This window comes from Lithobates pipiens, unplaced genomic scaffold (assembly GCF_037356315.1).
Source record: "Lithobates pipiens isolate NorthernLeopardFrog02 unplaced genomic scaffold, aLitPip1_a1.2 Scaffold_23, whole genome shotgun sequence".
NCBI lineage: Eukaryota > Metazoa > Chordata > Amphibia > Anura > Ranidae > Lithobates > Lithobates pipiens.
The window spans coordinates 255975895-255997868 of record NW_027507785.1 but is presented as its reverse complement, the minus strand read 5'-3'; the positions used below and the strand labels follow the sequence as shown (position 1 = coordinate 255997868).

General features: G+C 44.5%; 1 protein-coding gene across 2 annotated transcripts in view; it reads right to left on the bottom strand.

Annotated features, from left to right (window-relative positions):
• The window catches only part of SLC35A3 (solute carrier family 35 member A3), a 105706-nt gene extending 83979 nt beyond the window's left edge, over positions 1–21727 (bottom strand). Inside the window, exon 1 of one of the 2 annotated variants that reach the window (XM_077453070.1) lies at positions 21604–21727. The gene's annotated coding sequence lies outside the window, so the exon portion shown is untranslated. Of the gene's footprint in view, positions 1–21531; positions 21579–21603 lie in introns of those variants that run through there. The other variant, XM_077453072.1, reaches the window with a different exon arrangement.
• Between the last annotated feature and the right edge of the window lie 247 nt (positions 21728–21974).

The following is a 21974-nucleotide window of genomic DNA, read 5'->3' as shown; positions in this document are numbered from 1 at the left end:
GTGTCTACTTTCTAAAATGGGGTCATTTGTGGGGGTTTTGTGCCATCTTGGCATTTTATGGCCTTCAAAACTGTGATAGGTAGTGAGGAGTGAAATTACAAATGTATGCCCTTAGAAATCCTGAAGGTGGTGCTTGGCGTTCGGGGCCCCGTACGCGGCTAGGCTTCCAAAAAGTCGACCACATGTGGTATCCCCATACTCAGGAGAAGCAGCAGAATGTATTTTGGGGTACAATTCCACATATAACCATGGCATGTGTGAGCAATATATAATTTAGTGACAACTTTGTTTAAAAAAAAAAAAAAAATGTATTTAATTTATTTTTTGTCATTCAATCGCTTGAGGCAAAAAAATTAAATATTCAATGGGCTCAACATGCCTCTTATCAATTTCCTTAGGGTATCTACTTTCCAAAATGGGGTCATTGGGGGGGGGGGGGGTTGTACTGCCCTGCCATTTTAGCACCTCAAGAAATGAGATAGGCAGTCATAAACTAAAAGCTGCGTAAATTCCAGAAAACGTACCTTAGTTTGTAGATGTGACAACTTTTGCGCAAACCAATAAATATACAGTTATTGACTTTTTTCTTACCAAAGACATGTGGCTGAATACATTTTGGCCTAAATGTATGACTAAAATTGAGTTTATTGGATTTTTCTAATAACAAAAAGTAGAAAATATCATTTTTTTTTCAAAATTTGCAGTGTTTTTACGTTTATATCGCAAAAAATAAGAATCGCAGAGTCAGTCAAATACCTTTAAAAGAAAGCTCTATTTGTGGGAAAAAATTTTGTTTGGGTACAACATTGCATGACCGCGCAATTACCAGTTAAAGCAGCGCAGTGCCAAATTGTAAAAAGACCTCTGGTCATTGACCAGCAAAATGGTCCGGTCTGAAAGTGGTTAAAGAAGAACTCCTTTACCAGGTTCTCCTTTTACCATCCAAGCAGGAACATCTGCCAAGTTTGAGAACCGATCACCTTTGCTCATCAATCGAACTCTGATCAACCCTCAGACATTAATTGCAAGTATTCTTCCTTCCCAATTCTTCCTTATTTCTTTGTGGCTGTACATTGTCGTTATCTTTTGAAACATCCTTTTTCTGTAAATGTTTTACTTGCATCAACTTTGACCTTTTCATAATAAACCCTTATGTTGAAAAGTGTTAACCTTGTCTCTAAAGCTCTTAATGTAAGCTATAAACTAACCTGTCTCTTAAAAGGGTGCTACTGTTGTAGAGTAAGCTTCTGAGTAGACCTGTCTGTGGTGGCAGTGTGTGTGTGTGTTGCAGACGCTTATTCTAACATTATAATTGGGTTTGCTAAAATTACAAGTCCCCCGGCTCTGTCTTCTAAAATGGGGGTGGTGGCAGTTAAAGGGTTGATTGTGTAATTAGCCCAGTGACAATCGCTCTCAGGCTGCTCTCACCTAGATTGTGGTCCTGCAAGCTGGAAAAGCTTTGTGCTGGGCGCAGCTGAGAGTGGCATTGTTACGTAAGTGACAGCGTGGTGTGAGGTTGGCCAGTCCTTCATCGCAAGTTAGCGAGGAGGGCAGGGATCAGCACCCGCGTTCATCACATATTGGCCTAAATTTAGATATGGGTTCCTTACCCATTATAATAAAGTTTTACGACCCCCTCTGTGACCAGCATCCCCCCCCCCCCCCCACCTATTCTATAGCTCTCCCTCTGTCTTATCTCACTAACTCCACTGCTACCTTTATTACCATTAATTTTTATGTGTTTGTTTTTCTCCCTTTTTTTCTTCCTCTCCCTCAGAGATGTGTTTTTTTACATTCTGCTTAAAAGTTTGTAAGTCAGTACTGTTTGGACCTTGAAGAAGGGGACATTCTCCGAAAGCTTGTATGTATTGAGCCTCAGAATGCATTGGTCTTTTTTTTTTGGAGCTTGAAAAAAACGCCTATGCCACTTACAGCTCAAAAACGCCATGGTGGGCATGAGGCCATAGGCTAACATGGAGAGGCGTTTTTAACCACTTCCCACCCGGCCAATGCATATATACGGCCGGGTGGGAGCCGTCTACTCCTGATAGGACGTTCAGGAACGTCCTTCAGAAGTAGCGGGATCGTGCCCGCGCAGCGGCGCGATCCCGATGTGCTTGTGTCACCCGGACACGGCACATCTCAGATCGGCAGGAGGGCTCTGTGATTGGCCCTCCTGATCACATGACGGCCGTGTCCAATCACGGCCGTCATGTGATGTAAACAAACAGCCGGTTGCTAGGCAATCGGCTCTCCTCTCCTCACACGGAAGTCATCGCTGAGGAGAGGAGAGCAGAACGCTGCAGCCGGCTGATGATCAGTGAGTATGGGCTGCTTTTTACAGCTTTTTACTCACTGATCATCAGTGTAGTGTAAACACACAACACACCACACAGTACAAACACAGTCCCCACACATGTCCCCAAAACACACATGTCCCCAAATAATAAAAACACATGTCCCTAATAATAAAAACATGTCCCCCACATATGTCCCACTAAAATCACATGTCCCAATGATTATCTGCACACATATGTACGTGATCACCTGCACACATATGTACATGATCATTTGCGTACATATATGTCCGTGATCACACAAACCAATTATTATACACTTAACTGAATTTTTTTTACCAAAAACATGTAGCAGAATACATTTTGGCTTAAATTTATGACAAAATTAGATTTTATTGGATTTCTTTTCAAATAGAAAAAAGAAAATATTGTTTTTTTTCCAAATTTCCGCTTTTTTTGCGCTTATATCGCAAAAAAAAAAAAAAAAAAAAACGGAGTCGTGAATAAATAACACCAAAATAAAGCTCTATTTGTGCGACCAAAATGATAACAATTTCATTTAGGTACAGTGTAGCATGACCGCGCAATTGTGACTGAAAGCGCGAGAGCGATAAAAGCTGAAAATTGGGCTGGGAAGGAAGGGGGTGAAAGTGCCCTGTATTGTAGTGGTTAAAGTGGTGTTGCCACCAAAAAAAAAAAAAAATTGGAAAATTTTTTTTTTTACTCACCTCTAAATGCCTGTTGCTAGGGGGTCCCTCGTAGTCTGCCCTCTTCCTTGCCCGGGCTGGTGACATCACTTCCGCTCGCGCCGCACAGTCATCTGGGACCTGTCACGTGTCCCAGATGACTGTGCTGCGTATCATGGCGCCCGGCGCCGCTCACGCAGTGGGTGCCCGGCTGTGCCCACAGTAAGAATGCTGGCGCTGCGAGCGGAGCGGGGAGCTTCGTTCCCCCACATCGCTGGACCCTGGGACAGGTAAGTGTCCGATTGTTAAAAGTCAGCAGCTGCAGTATTTGTAGCTGCTGACTTAATTTTTTTTTTTTTTTTTTTTTTTTTTTTTTAGGGGGCACCCCACTTTAAGCTGCAAAAAACGCTCCAAAAAGTGGCTGTAAAAATGTCCGTGGGCATGAGGCCTAAACATAACTTTATTGTTTTAAATAAAAAGTGTCTATACTTACCTGCTCTGTGCAATAGAATTGCAGACCGGCCCTGAACCTCCTCTTTTCAGGTCCAGTGTTGGTGCTCCTAGCCCCTCCCCCCTGTCCAGTGCTCCCATGGGGGCACTCGTGAATATCCGAGCCCTACTGCTGCGTCTATTGACAAAGACAGCGGGACTCATCCCCGCCCCCCGCTCCCTCGTCACTGGCTTTGATTTATTTGATCGTGTCTCCCAGTGCTCCAGCAAAACCAGCAAGACCCAGAAGTGAGGGGAGAGAAGAGCTGCAGACACACACAGCACTGAATCAAATGAGGGCTCAGGTAAGTAAAGGGGGCTTTACAACCACTTTAATGTGGATCAAAATTTACCAGTTCAACAGCGGATAGCCGAAATTTCAATCTGTGTGTGGCCCTTCCTATTCAATAGAAGCCAATCAGTGCATTATTCCGCTTTTGGGTATTTGATTGGTCAAGTAAAGACAATCCTGCCAATCACAATTGGCCATCTCCTGCTTCCTTTGCCTCCCCCCTAAAACAACCACAGTCATAATAATGCAGATACAGTAATACCTTGGATTATGAGAATAAATTAATTCCAAAAGAATGCTTGTAATCCAAAGCACTTGTAAATCAAAGCGAGTTTCCCAATAGGAAATAATGGAAACAGAATCCAATCAACAGCCAATGCTGCCTATGCAGTACAGCTTGTGGCCAGAGGGCGCCGACGACACTCAGAGACCACTCGGTGAAGCTCGGAGACCTCTCGTAAGACTCGAAGAAGAGTGTCGAGTGCCTCCGAGCGTTACTGGCTCCACCGCACCTCTGCCCAAATGTGGTACTGAGGCTGGAATCCTGCTAGTCTTGCGAGCAAAGCAAACCGCCCCGCACAAAGTGTCATTTCTGCAGGAAAAAAAAAAGTAATTTAAAAGCACTCGCAGCTATAATGAATTGTCGGCTCCTCGTAATACAGAGAAGTCATTGAAAGTCATTGATTAAAAAAAAAGCTGGCAGGCCGCAGGAAAAAGGAGGGGGGGAGATGACAGAGCGCCCCCCCCCCCCGAATTGTACCAGGCCACATGCCCTCAACATTGAGAGGATGCTTTGGGGCCCCTCAAAGCACCATGTCCCCATGTTGATGGGGACAAGGGCCTCTTCCTCACAACCCTGGCCGGTGGTTGTGGGGGGTCTGTGGGTGCGGGGGCTTATCAGAATCTGGAAGCCCCCTTTAACAGGGGGACCCCCAGATCCCAGCCCTCCTTCTATGAAATGGTAACGGGTACACTGTAGCCCTACCATTTCACAAAGAAAGTATAAAAAAAAAAATTGTTAAAGACACAGACACTGTTGGGATAAATCCTTTATTAAAAAGAAAAATGATTCCAGCGGTGGTAATCCACGCTTGGTATCCTGCGATGGCTGATGGAATCCCGGCAGCCCGACAGGTCTTAGCTGAGGGAGAGGGGGCCACCCGTCACCTGACCCTGCCCCCCTCTGACGCAAGCGAAAACCGGGCTTCCCCAGTGACGTGCGGGTGACCCCGCCCCCTCTGATGTAATGGAGGTTTCCTGTCAGGCTGCCGGGATTCCCGTGGTGTCTCCAGTGAAGACAGGATGCGCTGTGCGTCATCGCTGGACATCATCAGGAGAGATCACCTATCGCTGGACCCCGGAGAAGAGATCAAGCATCGCTGGACCCCGGAGAGATGATCAGCCATCGCAGGATACCAAGAGTGGATTACCACTGCTGGAATCTTTTTTTTTTTTAATAAAAAACTTATCCCAACAGTGAAATGGTAGGGGTACAATGTACCCATTACCATTTCAAAGGGGGGCGGGATCTGGGGGTCCCCTTGTTAAAGGGGGCTTCCAGATTCTGAAAAGCCCCCCCCCGCCTGCAGACCCCTACAACCACCGGCCAGGGTTGTGGGGATGAGGCCCTTGTCCCCATCAACATGGGGGACATGGTGCTTTGAGGGGTCACAGACCTCCAAAGCATTCTGCCAATGTTGAGGGCATGTGGCCTGGTACGGTTCAGGAGGGGGGGGGCGCTCTCTCGTCCCCTCATCTTTTCCTGCCTGCCAGGTTGTGTGCTCGGATAAAAGGGTCTGGTATGGATTTTTGGGGGGAACTCCACGCCATTTTTTTTTTATTTGGTGTGGAGTTCCCCTTAAAATCCATACCAGACCTGAAGGGCCTGGTAATTGAATTTGGGAGGAACCCCACGCAATTTTTTTTTTTTTTTTTTAACAATGACTTTCAATGACTGTTCTCTGTATTACGAGGAGCCGACAATTCATTATAGCCATGAGTGCTTTTAAATGGCTTTTTTCCTGCAGAAATGGCACTTTGTGCAGGGACAGTTCTAAGCACGGGAAACATGTCCCGCTTTACAGGCACACTATACACACCCCCTAGGTACGAAATTTAAAAGGAATATTACACTTTTATTGTTTCACTTTAAGCATTATTAAAATCACTGCTTCTGAAAAAACTGCAGTTTTTAAAACTTTTTTTTTTGCATTGATCCATGTCCCCTGGGGCAGGGTCCCCAAACACTTTTTTAGGACAGTAACTTGCATATTAGCATTTTAGATTTCTCCCATAGACTTTTACAGGGCGTTCCGCGGCTTTTTGAACGCGACCACCCCAAATTTTTCACTGTTCGTCGAGCAGGCAAACAGGCAATGTTCGAGTCGAACATGAGTTTGACTCGAACTCGAAGCTCATCCCTAGTCCTCAAGGTGGCTGAGTAGATCAAAGAGGGAAGCGACATGGACATTGTATGACTTTGGAGGGTTTTAGTATGTCCGCAAAAGGTAGCAATAGGGAGGTATGCAAAACCTTGCATGACCAACTTTCTGGAATGGGAACGAGGGACACCTATTAGCAAAAGTATGTAGGCATAAGACACCCCCCCCCCCCCCCCTTAAAAAAGGAGAATTATACAAAAAAGGAAGATTAGTTAAGCCCACAAGTGCTTTTTTTTGCCACAATTCCTTTATATTGGTTTTGAAATTTACAAATGCAGCAAATTAGAAATTGAATGAAAGGCTTAGCACTGGGAAACAGTTTTTGAAAGATAAAAAAAGTGCATTTTTTATACAAGAAAGACAGACCAGGCGTGTCAAACTAAGTGCAACGAAATACACCATTTAATAAAATTAAAAACAAAGCCAAAAGGCTACTCACAAACGTAGAGTAAATACAGGTGCATCAGATGTAATTGAAGTGACGAGGTGCTTCAGTGGTCCAGGTTACTTTCTGATGCTAGGGACTGGCTGGATGTAGTATACCACATTCGCCTATAGAAAGGCTGATGGTATGGTTGTGGCGTCTCTGGGTAGATCTGGAATGCCCCGTGGAGACAGCAGGCGAGCGTCCTACACGTCAAGCGGAAGCCGGGAACCGGAAGTGCGCTCCAGCCTGGAACGCAAACATCAGGGACCGAAAGTCACATGATATAGGTAGCCAATAGGATAACGCGTTTCACAGCTCCGCTGTTTCTTCAAGGAATGTGAAGGAACAGCGAAGCTGTGAAACGCGTTATCCTATTGGCTACCTGTATCACGTGACTTCTGGTGACTTCCGGTCCCTGACGTTTGCGTTCCAGGCTTGAGCGCACTTCCGATTTCGGCTTCCAGTTTCTGCCTGACGTGTAGGACGCTCGTCTGCGGTCTCCACGGCCATACCTTCAGCCTTTCTACAGGCGAATGTGCTTTCTTCTTACCATTGCAGAGTCCTTGCTTCTACTCCAAAAGGTCGCTGCCTACGGTGCCCCCCCATGAACTTATATGGACTTTTTGAATCCATTATATGATTGTTTTATTTCTATCATAAATTATATATAAAATTCTTCTTGTTCTGATTTTCATTTATGTTAGACACCCAGTGGATCTTTGCGCCATCTTCCCCTCTTTTACATATACGCATTTTTTATACAACTATATGAATCAGACCAAAGTGAGGGACAAACGAGGAGAAAAGAGGGACAGAGGGACTTTGTTCCAAATCAGGAACAGTTGGGAGCCATGTTTTTTGCCATTCGGTAGGGAGCAAGCTGTCCCTGTTTCCCATCGCATGTTGCTTGTGATTAATAGTGGTGGCTGGTGCGGCAAACAAATTTCAAACACCCCCTAGCCCCGCATTTACCCCATCCAGGTCATGGGTGGGTTTCCCTTCCAGCCAATCCAGTTAGACCTGCTTCCTAATTGGTTGGGAGGAGAAGCAGGAAGACAATAGCAAATATTGATTTGCTAATGTCACACAGGTGAGTGAAATCCATGCGTCCGACGCCCTGCATGGAGATTTTTGTGGGGGGGGGGGGTGGCACCCCTGCACCCCTAGGCAGACCGACTCTTTCAGTTTAAGGCGTTTTTCGACCATGTTGAATGTATCAGCGTGTGGGGCAGTCATTTAAAGAGTAAGAGCACGCTGCTTCAATATCTTCAGTGTTGCAATGGAAGACTTGAAGACACTCACTATTGATCTTGCTTTATCAAAGATTCTCTTAACACTTGCCTCTTCCTGCTGCACCATGTGCGCCACAAGGTATGAACCAGACCACACACATAGTATAACTCCGCTCCAAAATCTTATTGGAATAGTTTTATAGGAGATACAAATAAAGTGGAAAAATAACAGATACACCAGTAGAGAAGCCCCAATACCAGTCATCTCATATCAATGTGATAATTGACTATCCTGTAAAAATATCATCAATTTTGGACTCAGTCTCACAGTCACATTGGGGTTTATTTACTAAAGGTAAAGAGCGCAACATTAGTCACTTCTGCAGAGAAACCAATCAGCTTGTTCAATTATGTTTTGGCAATAAAACCTGGAAGCCGATTGGTTTCTATTTAGAAGTGTGATTTTGCACCCTTTAGCTTTAGTAAATAAACCCCTTTCTGTCATGGGGGGAGTCTTCCTCACTAGAGATGGGTGGCTCGGCTGCTGCGGTTTGTTTAAATGATGCCACCATATTACACCTATTGTCTATTATCACTCTTAGGACCATTGAACCCTGCAGGTTGCACGAAAAAAAAAAAAAAAAAAAAACAGCTCTACCATTGGCTGAGAGTGCTGATTGGGAGTTAGGCGGCTGCTGGTTTTCTAGCATGCAAGTCCAACAGAAGATGGCTGAAAGGCCTACATACACACGGGCAGAACGACAGCTTTTTTTTTTTGGAACCGGCAAATGTCGCAACATTCTGTGCATGTGTATGGGGCTTTACGCATTCCCCACTCATGCAAGCATTTGTCCACGGTGTTTTTATTGACTGTGCAGAGCTACTTTTTAAAGGGTCAACAACATATACGTGTTCAAGTTTGTTCAATCAGAAACAGAAAAGCAGCATGTGCAAGGAATGAAGCTGCGATCCAAAAAAGCAATATTTTTGTAACAAAACTTGGTTTTACAGAGTAAAAATATAAATAAATACAGTATCGCACAAAAGTGAGTACACCCCTCACATTTTTGTAAGACCCCTTTCACACTGGGGTGCTTGGCAGGCACTACAGCACTAAAAAACGTGCCTGCAAAGCGCCCTGAAAGAGCCGCTGTTGTGTCTCCAATGTGAAAGCCCTCAGGGCTTTCATATTGGAGTGGTGCGTTGGCAGGATGCTAAAAAAAGTCCTGCTTGCAGCATCTTTGGAGCGCTAAAGGAGCGGTGTATACACTGCTTCTTCACCGCTCCTGCCCATTGAAATCAATGGGGCAGCGCGGCTACATCGCCGGCATATCGCTGCTGCAGCGTCGATTTGTGGTGGTTTTAACCCTTTTTCGGCCGCTAGCAGGGGGGTAAAAGCGCCCCACTAGCGGCCGAATAGCGCAGCAAAATTGATGGTAAAGTGCCGCAAAAAATAGTAGCGTTTTAACGCCAGCACACCCACTGCCCCAGTGTGAAAGGGGCCTTAATATTTTATTATATATTTTCATGTGACAACACTGAAGAAATTACACTTTGCTACAATGTAAAGTAGTGAGTGTACAACAGTGTACATTTGCTGTCCCCTCAAAATAACTCAACACAGCCATTAACGTCTAAACCGCTGGCAACAAAAGTGAGTACACCCTAAAGTGAAAATGTCCAAATTGGGCTCAAAGTGTCAATATTTTGTGTGGCCACCATTATTTCCCAGCACTGCCTTTACCCTCTTGGTCATGGAGTTCACCAGAGCTTCACAGGTTGCCACTGGAGTCCTTTTCCACTCCATGATGACATCTGGTGGATGTTAGAGACCTTGCACTCCTCTACCTTCCGTTTGAGGATGCCCCACAGATGCTCAATAGGGTTTAGGTCTGGAGACATGCTAGGCCAGTCCATCACCTTTACCTTCAGATTCTTTAGCAAGGCAGTAGTTGTCTTGGAGGTGTGTTTGGGGTCATTATCTTGGAATACTGCCCTGCGGCCCAATCTCCGAAGGGAGGGGGATAATGCTTGGCTTCAGTATGTCACAGTACATGTTGGCATTCATGGTTCCCTCAATGAACTGTAGCTCCAGTGCCATCAGCACTCATGCAGCCACAGACCATGAACCTTCCAACACCATGCTTGACTGTAGGCAAGACACTTGTCTGTACTCCTCACCTGGTTGCTGCCACATATGCTTGACACCATCTGAGCCAAATAAGTTTATCTTGGTCTCAAAAAACCACATGACATGGTTCCAGTAATCCATGTTCTTAGTCTGCTTGTCTTCAGCAAATTGCAGGTTTTCTTGTGCATCATCTTTAGAAGAGGCTTCCTTCTGAGAGGACAGCCATGCAGATCAATTTGGTGCAGTGTGCGGCGTATGGTCTGAGCACTGGCAGGCTGACCCCCCACCCCTTCAACCTCTGCAGCAATGCTGGCAGCATTCATACATCTATTTCCCAAAGACAATCTCTGGATATGACGCTGAGTACATGCACTCAACCTCTTTGGTCGACCATGGCGAGGCATGTTCTGTTTGACAACTGTGGTCTTGGCCACCATGTTGAGGCTCAGTTTCAGGGTCTTGGCAATCTTCTTATAGCCTAGGCCATCTTTATGTAGAGCAACAATTCTTTTTTTCAGCTCCGCAGAGAGTTCTTTGCCATTAGGTGCCATGTTGAACTTTCAGTGACCAGTAGGAGAGAGCGAGAGCGATAACACCAAAATTTAAACCCACCTGCTCCCCACCATTCAAACCTGAGTCCAGTGTTAATTTCGTTGACTAAAACATTTTAGTCAACTAAACTACAACTAAAACAAAAATGGCATTTTACTCAAAAGACTAAAATGGAACTAAAACTGCATTTTAGTCAAAAGACTAAAACGAAATTTGACTTCAAAATTAACATTGGTCTGTTGTGCAAGTTCATACCTCAATGCCATAATAAATAACATGACATTTTTCGCTCCAGCAGTATATAATGAGTTTGGAAATTGTAGAGAATTGTTAACTAATGCATTACAATTTAATTACCCCTATTAGATTTTAGACGACTAAAAATTTGTTTTAGGTGACTAAAATGTACTGGAGATTTAGTCGACTAAAACTAAAAACAATTGCAGAAGGCTAAAATGGGACTAAAACGAAAAGCCATTTGAGTCCTAAGACTAAATCGAAATTTGCTGCCAAAATTAACACTGCCTGAGACCTTGTAACACGAACGAGTCACATGACACCAGGGAGGAAAAATGGCTAATTGGGTCCAATTTGGACATTTTCACTTAGAGGTGTACTCACTTTTGTTGCCAGCAGTATAGAGACTTAAATGGCTGTGTGTTGAGTTATTTTGAGTTGACAGCAAATACACAGTTATACAAGCTGTACACTCACTACTTTACATTGTAGCAAAGTGTAATTTCTTCAGGGTTGTCACATGAAACTGTATAATAAAATATTTACAAAAAAGTGAGGGGTCTACTCACTTTTGTGAGATACTGTATATAGCAGCTAAATCTGTGTCTGTGTAGTTTGTTTAAATCTTACCATAGATAACATGATATTCAATTTTTTTACTCCAGGAGTGTATGCTTTTTGAAATTCTAGAGAAATGCTAAAATTATGCATTACAAATTAATTTAACACATTAGATACCACACCTTTACCACTACTTATAGGTTAGCACTCAAAGATGCACTCAAATCCTCTTCTCACTCCTTCCCCTGACCTCACTGGGATCTTCTGCTCTTCTCTCCCTTTTTTTTTCTTTTTTCTTAATTCTCCTTTTTTCCCCCGTTTCCCCCCCCCTTGACATATTCGAATGTGCCCCTCTCAGGCTTTGGTCCTCCTTACCCTAGGTTATACGTTTATGTTCTTATTTTGCCTGGGGTACCTACATTTCTGGTACGCTACCTATGATTAATGTTGTACAAATGATGTATCGAAAGTAGGTATTATACAACTTTTAAAGATGGATACAAGGATCTACCCCTTTTGTTCTCTTATTTTCATGTATAACAAAAATATTATTTGTTTCTAACTAAACTCATTAGATTTTAGTCAACTAAAATGTACTGGAGATTTTAGTCCCCTAAATACAACTAAAACTATTGCAAATGACTAAAATAGGACTGAATCTAAAATGGCATTTTAGTCAAAACAAACACTGATTACATGCTGTTCATACTAACTCAGTCACTATGAGATTTGTTTCACATATTCTGCAAAAAAATAAACAACCTGGTTTATCCTGCTATTCTCTATCGCCCCCTTTTGTCCATGTCCCTACTGTAGCTGGGAATTTTGCACAGCAGTGTTGGCAGCCAGTGCACATGCTCAGTTTTCAGTGAATTTTTACCATGAGCATTTTCTCCCAATAACATCTGAACAACCCATGTGACTGACTATAGTCACACATGTGGGAATATACAGTCTGGTAAATTACAGCCCATTCCTCCATGTCCACTAACCAGCTAAACACATTGGCGGAATATTACATCTTGATAGATGGAGGCTTCACCTCCCTAATATTCTAAGACACAGACTGGAGGCGCGTGCCACAACCTGACACTGGATGAAATCCACCCACACCATGCAACTGCCAAAAAAAAAAAAACACACACAAAATAAATAAATAATTATATATGTTTGGGGGTTCCAAGTAATTTTCGAGCAAAAAATATTGATCTTGACTTAAAAAAGAAGTGTCAGAAAACGATTTAGACTTTAAAGAGGAAGTAAACCCTGATGAGTTTACTTCCTCTTTCATTCCCTGAAAAGGCAAAGCATAATGGACTACTATGCATCGCATAGTAGCCCATTATGTGTCACTTACCTGACACAGGAGCCAGCGAAGTCACCGCTGTCCCCTGTAGTTCCGAGCGTCCATCTTCTTGGTGGGTCTCCGTGGGTCTCGCTGCTCCGGTGCTGTGATTCGCCGGAGCAGCCATGACCGATGACGTCACTCCCGTGCATGCGCACGGGAGCCGAGACGCACGGCATCTTCGTCATCGACGATGCCACGGTCAGTGCGCCTGCGCGCCGCCGTCTTCGGGCAAATATCTCCTAAACCGTATAGGTTTTGGAGATATTTCTTGGACCTACAGATAAACCTTAATCTAGGCTTACCTGTAGGTCAAAGTGGTTTGTAAGGGTTTACAACCACTTTAAGTGGTTAAACTTCCTGCATTTACACTGGTTGAAAGCTTGGCAGACTGCCCAGATTATTTGTTTACAAAGAAGTTCTATCCCTTTGATCTAAGTAGTAAGGGTTAGTTACAATGTTTCAAGTTCTACACTTGGCAGATTGCCCAGGATGCTTTCTTTTGACAGCTGAGCAAGCAGATAATCTCTCCACTTGTTTATATGAAACTACTCTTAACAGGAGAGATCATCAAAGGGGGTGAATCGAGATTGGGTTTTTTTTTTAACGATTAATCGTGCAACTCTAATATTTGTATGACAATTTAAAATAGTTTGATATTATTATATTTTAACCCCATTATGTTACTGCCTGATTATTCTGAAAATAGTAATCAATTCATTTCATAATCGATTAGTTGTTTCAGCCTTAATGGCATCTTTAAGAATTCCCTGGTCTTCAAAGGCAAGGTCCGTACGTCCTAAAACTTGGGAAAAGGCTGCATCAACTTTTGGCATTTTGTTCCAGACTAAAGCCTCATCTTCTTCGAAAGGTAACCTCCTTTTTAGGACCCTGGAGAAAAACTGGCCCTTTTCTGGATCCTTCCACTCCTTTATTGTTTCAGCCACTACCTTATGGACCGGAAACACTGTTTGGTCTCCTCTAGCCCCTGTTACATCTTATGTAATGATAGTTGAATTCTTTCCTCCTGTATATCCAAGGTAGTATACACTGCTTTCAGTAAGTTGTCCACTTCTTCCAAAGTCAGTTTATACTTGGGTGCCCTTGTCTCTTCCTCTCCCTCCTCATCAGAGTCTACTGGCGGGGACACACTTTCTCCTCCCCTAACTCACTTTCTATCCCCATTGAAGTAGAGGGCAAAGGATTGGAATGGGAGCTCTGGTCTTAGCTGGACCCCTGGCTCTGCTTTTTAATGAGGGAGTGCACCATTCCCAACATTTCTGCCAGTTCTTTCCTCACTGGAAAGAGCACCTTACACTCCGGCGTGGATTCTTATCTCACTAATCCTACAATGCAAGACCTGCAGAGTGGTTTAGACCATGGGTCTTCAAACTATGGCCCTCCAGTTTTTCAGGAACTACAATTCCCATCATGCCTTGTCATGTCTGTGAATGTCAGTTTTACAGTGCCTCATGGGATGTGTAGTTTCGCAACAGCTGGAGGGCCGTAGTTTGAGGATCCCTGGTTTAGACCATGAATCCCTCAGTGGGTTTTTGCAGGAGGGACATTTGCTCCCTGAAGAGGCTCTCTCTGATTTGGCAGTGGCTTTCTACAGAAAAAGGATAAAACAAACAAACCCCCCCCCCCATGTTAAGGCAAGGACCTATCCTCGTTACCATCACCACACCATTCCAGGAAAAAGCAACAGAGAACCAAAAAGTCTCCACTGTATGTGCCTCACCGAGCCTCCCATCCCTGCTGACTGTTAATAGGACGTGCACCCTTAACAGTCAGCTGCAGGTGTATCCGAAAAAACAAATCCACCAACATGCCCATAGTAAAGGAAAAAGGCACTTCTGTACCTCTCTTACCTGGGCCTGGCCAGGAATCTGAGTGCTTGTTTCCGCCATCACTGCTGGCAACTCCTACTCCTCCATCTTGAGCGCTGCAGCAGCCAACATGCGTCCCTTTTAAAAAAGGTGCCCCTTCCGTAGGCCGGAAGGAAGCCCCAGCCAGAGGACCCGCCCCTTTTACCTGCGTTTCAGCAGCCGAAACTAAGCTCCGCTATGCCCCACCATAAGTCTCGCCCCCCAGAATGATGAGGGGTGTGCAGACTTTTTATATCCACTGTATATAGGAGCAGTGGGGAGGAAATATCTTAAACATGGATTTTGAAAGCTTTAGGCTGGGTTCACACTACTTGCGGAGCGGCTCTCAGCAGGGGGTCCGATGCATCCCTGTTCACAGGACTCTTCTGCAGTGCCACTCTGCGGCTGCCCCAGAGATGTGTGAACTGGCTCCATTGAGAGCCACTCACATTCTCCTGTCATGAGAATTGGATGCTAAGAAATCCGCATCCAATTTGCATAAGTGTGAACTAAGCCTCAGCTTCTACAGGCGGTCCCCTAGTTACAAACAACTCCTATTTACAAAGGGAGGGAGGCAACAGGAAGTGAGAGGAAATCTACCCCTAGGAAGGAAATTTTACACCAGTAAGAGTTATTTATTATGGGAAAAAAGTACCTCCGCTGATGCTTTATCACCAAGGCTAGTATCCACAACAGCCCAAAATTTTTAAAATCCAAAATTGTCATTGGGATAGAAAGGGAGGTGAAATCTTCTGAACAGGATCACAGACCGCATAGCAAAACGTTACAGGGGTGTTAACTCTTCCCTATAATAATATCCAAAAAGCTTAAAAATTGTTTTTTTGGCTAGAGTTACACCTTAAAAAAAATAAAAAAAAAATACCTGTTCTGACTTACAAACAGATTCAACTTAAGAACAAACCTACAGACCTGATCTTGTTTGTAACCCGGGGACCGCCTGTACTTTAAAGCCTAATTGAAGTCCACGCCTTTTCCTTTTCTTTAGATTCCTATACAAGCAAATTATATTTAGAGGAAATGCCCTTCATACTCTCCCATTATAGTGCTCTTTGATGGCATAGATGAGTAATGACCACACCCTCATTATAAGATTTGAAGGAAAAGAGGGGGTGTGTTTGATCAGGTCTATTAGATTACAGGATGTACAAGGCAGAATCTCTGGTCAAACTTTGGTGCCTATTAGACTGCACAGTTTATGTAGAAATACTGTACAAATGCAGTTGTTCAAATAATGTCCACCTGACTGAATTTGTTTCTCTTTCCATGACTTCAGTAAGGGTCGGTTCACACAGCGGGCGAGGCGACACGACTCGCCTCGCTCCCGCAAGTCGCCCCCCGTTCTGTACAATGGAACCGTTCTGAGAGGAGCGACTCGAGTCGCTCCGACTCAGAAAAAAGGTTCCTGTACTACTTTTGGGCGACTTCGGGGGCGACTTGCATTGACTTCTATACAGAAGTCCTCTGCAAGTCGCCGCTGAGGTCCCCGCAGGTCGCGGCGAGGCAAGTCGGAGACGCCTCGCCGCGCCTGCAGTGTGAACCGGCCCTTAGGCTTTAAAGGATATGTAAAAGGTTTGTTTTTAAAAAAACAAACAAAAATAAAACAGGTCATACTTACCTCCTCTGTGCAGTTGGTTTTGCACAGAGGGGCCCCGATCCTCCTCTTCTGGGGTCTCTCAGTGGCGCCCCTGGCCCCTCCTCTTCTGCCCCGTTGGAGAGCTGCTTTCCCCATGGGCACTCGTGCAGACGTGCTCCTGGGTCCTGCTGCTGCATCCATTGACGCACAGCAGGACTCAGCCCCGCCCCACAGCTCCCGCGTCATTGGATTTGATTGACAGCTGTCAGGACCAATCAGGACCCGAGACACCGACTGGAGCTGGTGTGCTTGTTCCTGTCGCTGGAAATAACGGACTTAGGCAAGTAAAAGGGGGGCTGCTGCATCACAGGAGGGTTTACAACCCCTTTAATCATTTTCTGTATCCCCCTTCACGCCATAGTTGAATGCCAGCTACAGAGCAGGCTTAGTTTGCCGAGAGTGGCGCACGTGGACGCCATTGGCTGAGAGCGCTGATCGGGAGACCTTTTTTTGGCCATGCCCCTTTGACAGAAGCTGGCTTCTATCAGACTGGCTGCAACCAGCTGATGCTGCCCGACATTCAGCCTGTGTGTACTAATCTTAAAGTGGATGTAAACCCGCTCTCATCCCTTTCTAAACTACTGCAATATTGGTTATCTAGAAGGCTATACATGCCTCCTGCATGTATATACTTATCTGTCAAATGTCTCCCCTCGGTCTGCTAGGAGACCCGAAAAACTGCAGATTTTGTGGGTGGGTCTGTTTTCCAGGGCTCAGTGGGTGGAGTCATGATCCAATCCGTGCAGAGCAGCAGAAGAAAGGAGCGAGGTATGTAAATCACCTGTCACTCACAGCAAGGGGGAGGATTTGACAAAGTTTTTCTCTGTTTGCAAAGATTTATCTCACTAAACAATAAAAGAGGATTGCTCAGAGCTGGATTAAAGGGGTTGTAAAGGTAAATGTTTTTTCACCTTAATGCATTCTATGCATTAAGGGGAAAAAACATCTGACAGTGCCTGCGCCCCCAGCCCCCCCATTTTACTTACCTCACCCCTCGATAATCCCACGCCGGCTGTATCACGGGAGTGCGCCTGCAGATGCTTCTCACCCTGCGAGGGAGCTCGCATGAATGTGAGAAGCACCTGCGAGAGGAAGCCGAGACACTCTGTGCAAAACGAGCTGCACAGTGGAGGCAAGTATAACATGTTTGTCATTTTATTTTATTTTTTTTAAATCACTTTACAATCCCTTTAACTCTTTGTGGCAAGACTGGGCTCAAACGATAGGAAATATTATACTCTACATTATGACATAAAAATAAAATTGCAGGTTTACATCCACTTTAACTAAAAGTCTATATGAGGGTAGAAGCAGGCAGCTGGAGAAGATTCTGCTGATTGAGGGTGCAAAATGTAGCAGGCTCCTGTGAAAATAAATGAATACATTTTTTCCCCTTCAAATATATGTGCATTTATGGATTTTTTTTTTTTTTTTTTGATGGAGTTTCCTTTAAGGGGGTTACACACTATAAAAATCGGGTGAACTGTTGTCCAATTTTTCTCATCGTCTCACAGCAAGTTGGAACCAGGTCAGGATATAACATACAAACATACAAATTCTCGTACAACAAAAGGCCTTGTTTGTTTGTTGTTTATTGTTTCAAATTTTTATCATACGAAAACCGTTCATTTGGTTCCCATACCAAAAAAAAATTTGGAAGTTTGTCCCTTCGAAAATTTTTGTTCGAAAAAGTTGGAATCGCCTGTCGAAAGTTGTGTACACACTATCAGAAAATCATATGATCGTTCCTTGGACGAAAACGTTTGCCCGATTTTCTTAAAGTGTGTACAAGCCTTTAATTAGCACAACACATACACAAATTGCTAAACAATTATCCAAAATAAAACAAAGAATACTATTTTTTTTTTTTCGCAAGAAATAAATAGTAAATAATGATCAAAAATGAACATAATGATAATGCAAAAATGTTAATACACATGCAAAATTTGCTAAAATGTCTAATGACCATAAATATGACAAATGTCATTAGAAGAATATGGTACAATTATTTCTGTAGTAAAAGACATTTGACACCAAGGCCAATGAGGAAGACCGGGGGGGGGGGGGACTCACACATCTTTTGTTACACCAATAAAAGAAAGTTGTACTTCCTGATCTGCTGCTTTTAATCACAAACATCTTCCTCTGCTTACACATCATCACTTAGCAAGGCTTCAATACTGACATGTCATTACTCCTCCAACTTAAAGTACATATGCTAGCAGAATATTTTTACAAGCAATATATATATAATGAGAAACAAGTTAAAAACTCTGGATAAGATTACAAAAGAAAGAAAATTATAGTATAGCTAATCATTAAAGTGACATTTAAAGAGGAAGTAAACCCTGATGAGTTTACTTCCTCTTTCATTCCCTGCAAAGGCAAAGCATAATGGACTAGTATGCATCGCATAGTAGCCCATTATGTGTCACTTACCTGACACAGGAGCCAGCGATGTCACCGCTGTCCCCTGTAGTCCGGCGCATCCATCTTCTCGGTGGGGTCTCGCAGCTCCGCCATTGTCATTCGGCGGAGCCACGATGACGTCACTCCCGCGCATGCGCACAGGAGCCGACACGCACGGCAGCTCCATTGTTGGAAATGCCACGCTCAGTGCGCCATAGACAGCGGTGCCTGTCTTCGGGCAAATATCTCCTAAACTGTATAGGTTTAGGAGATATTTCTTGGACCTACAGGTAAGCTTTAATCTAGGCTTACCTGTAGGTCAAAGTGGTTTGTAAGGGTTTACAACCACTTTAAAAGCGAATCTAAACCCAACCCACATAGAGGAAAAAAAAAACCCTAATTATATATAATAAATATAAAAAACAAAGCTGTTGCAAGGGTCCCCGTACAGCGATGTGACCGGTGACATGTCTCCCGGAGTTATTAAAGGGTTCGCGGGCTCTGGCGCTGTGATTGGCAGGAGCTGCAATGACGTCACTCCCGCACATGTATGTGGGATCTGCCGGTCAATGCACAGGCCCTGTAGAAACAGCGCGATCGAGCCGTTTTTTCCAGTGCGCATGCGGCGATGGCACAAGCATATATGGTAAATATCTCCTAAACTATGCACGTTTAGGACATATTTACAGTACCTACAGGTAAGCCCTGTAGGATATGGGATATGAAGTGGGATATGAAGTTTCCTGCACTGTCACATGATGTTACAGGAAGTGATGGGCTCAGAGAGCATTTTTTTAAAACTTTAACCAGAGAGGTGAACATTCAAAGCTGCCATGGACTGGGTAAGTGAGAGATGAGCACATTGGCACAACTTGGGCAGAAAAGACATTAGAGAAGGCTTCCATTTATTATGTGAAGTGAACATTTGCCTTTCATATTTTAAAGTGCCCATGCACACGAAGGCCTGTTTCAAACTGGCGATTTTGTAGCAGCTATGGAATTACGCTTTTTATCTTTTTTGTTGGCAAGAAAAAAATAAATTGCAGTCAAATGAGGCCCCTTTTACACGGGGCGGAATCTGTCCAAGCGGACAGCAGGTTCACGTCCGCTCCGCTATGCAGTCACAGCCCGTTGTTCTCTATGGGGCGGATGGGTGGAAATGGCCTGCATGTCCATTTCCATCGTATTGTCATCTGATGGACGAAGGGCAAACATATTCCCATCCATCTGTTTTTTAGCGGATCAAATAAGAGCGTGGGTGACAACAGACACGTGTCTGCTGACATCTGATGCCCCATAGAGAACAATGGGTGGTCCGATCAGAACCACCTTAAAAACAGACTGGTGGACCTGAACAGTCCGCTGGTATAAACATCCCTTGTAATAGAAATAAGGACAACAGGTCCTCTTTTTGAAGAGATCTGCCATCAAAAAGACCTCACACCTCTTCTTAACCTTCAAGTGCCGCAATTCCAGTGCTGGTTCCTGCATCTCATAGAACTCACAGACAGTTCACACTGCCCTATGCAAACCACTGAGGGTGTCAATAGAAAGTTAATGACATCCCCAGATTGGTTTGCATATCGCAGTGCGAACTGTTCATTCGGATAGGAATCGGATCGTATGGGTGTGAACACCCATGCAAACTGATTCTGGTGCAGAAAAAAAAAAAAAAAGCGTTTTGATCTTTTGCAAAAAAATAAAAAAAGGGAAAGGTTTTGTTCCAGCCTGGACCAGAAGTGACGTCTTGATGTCACTCTGGTTCTCCAAGGCCATAGAGGAGATCAAAGCAAATCTACTCTGAGGGCCTGTACGCTAACGACACTGTTGGATAATTTCTCAGGTGAAAACGGTAAGCTCGAGAAACACCAGTGAGCGTCTGAAAGCATACCAGCCGCTTGGACACGCTATAATGAAAAAGCCAGCTGCAAAAAAAAAAATGTATATGTATTGCGGTCAGCATATGGTTAAAAGGGTTGTAAAGTCTTGTTATAAAAATAAGTTATACTTACCTCCTCTTTGCAAGGGAGGTGCATAGGGGCCCCGATCCTCCTCTTCTGGGGTCCCTCCGTAGCACTCCTCCTCTTCTCGAGTGCCCTGGCGGCACCCAGGCAGCAGGGCTCAGCCCCACGCCCTGGCTTCCGCATCATTGGATTTGATTGACAGCAGCAGAAGTCAATGGCTCCTGCCCCTATCAATCTAGCCAATGAGGTCCTGAGACAGCAGCTGGAGCTGGTGTTCTCATCCCGGTCGCTAAAAAAACTGGGTTCAGAAAAGAAAAAGGGGGCTCTGGTGGGCAGCTGCAGCACAGGAGGTTGCTCACCTTAATGCATTTAAGTGAAGAACCCCAGGGGTTTAAAACCCCTTTAGGTCAGGTTAGTGACAAGCTTCGCACATTGCGGCTTGACACGTTAATCGCAGCAAAACCCTGCTGCATTGAAAACACATGGTAACCAAACACGCGTTTTGTGATTGTAGAGCGATTTGAGATTCCAGGCAGAATTTCAGCGTTTTGTGATCTTGAGAAAAATCACTGCATGTAAATGGAGCTTTAATAATAGAACACTTACCTGTCCAGAGATCCAGCGCTGCCCTCTGCTGAGTCACCTCTTCTAGGCGCCGACATGTATACTTTGGGTAGCCAGATATGATTGGTTGTCAAGTGTCCCCATTGGAAGAATTGTGCTTTTATTCCTGTTCTCCAATGTCAGTTCTGATGACAATAACTAAGACATACGCAGAGGGGGAATCTACTGACACCAATAAAACCCTGCCAGAGGTTCCAACCCTTCCCCCAGTTTATACAGCACCAAGCAAAGGCTTTTGTAGATCAGCTACACATTGTTACCCAGCCACAACCATAACACCCAGGTCTCCTCTCACTGTGATAAGTATATAGAAGGCACATACACTCGGAGGGAGGACTACACACAGCCCGGCACCGTACACTGACTCTACAAAAAGGACAGGGGATATACTCACTCAGTACCACTCAGCTCCTGTCCTGGCATAGCATGACAACCAACACTTCCGGGATCCGGCCCCGCCCCCTCCAGCTGCGTGTGACGGTAGCATGTCTCCAGCTGGAGCGCTTTGACTGCAGCCCCGCCCATCACGGATACGGCCACGCCTCTGTATTAGTAGAGGGATGTTAGAATGATGCCGGATGGGGGCGGAGCTCAGGTTATCAGTGTATAGAGAACACACCTTGTCAAACGCTGTGTGCTGAGTGTCGGGTCACAGAGCGTGTTTGGTGTTCCAGGCGTGGAGCCGAATTTGTGTTGATTTATTTCGGCCTGCTCTAGGTCAGAGGGTGTGTGATGGAGAGCAGAAGGCTGACTGCTCTGTGCACA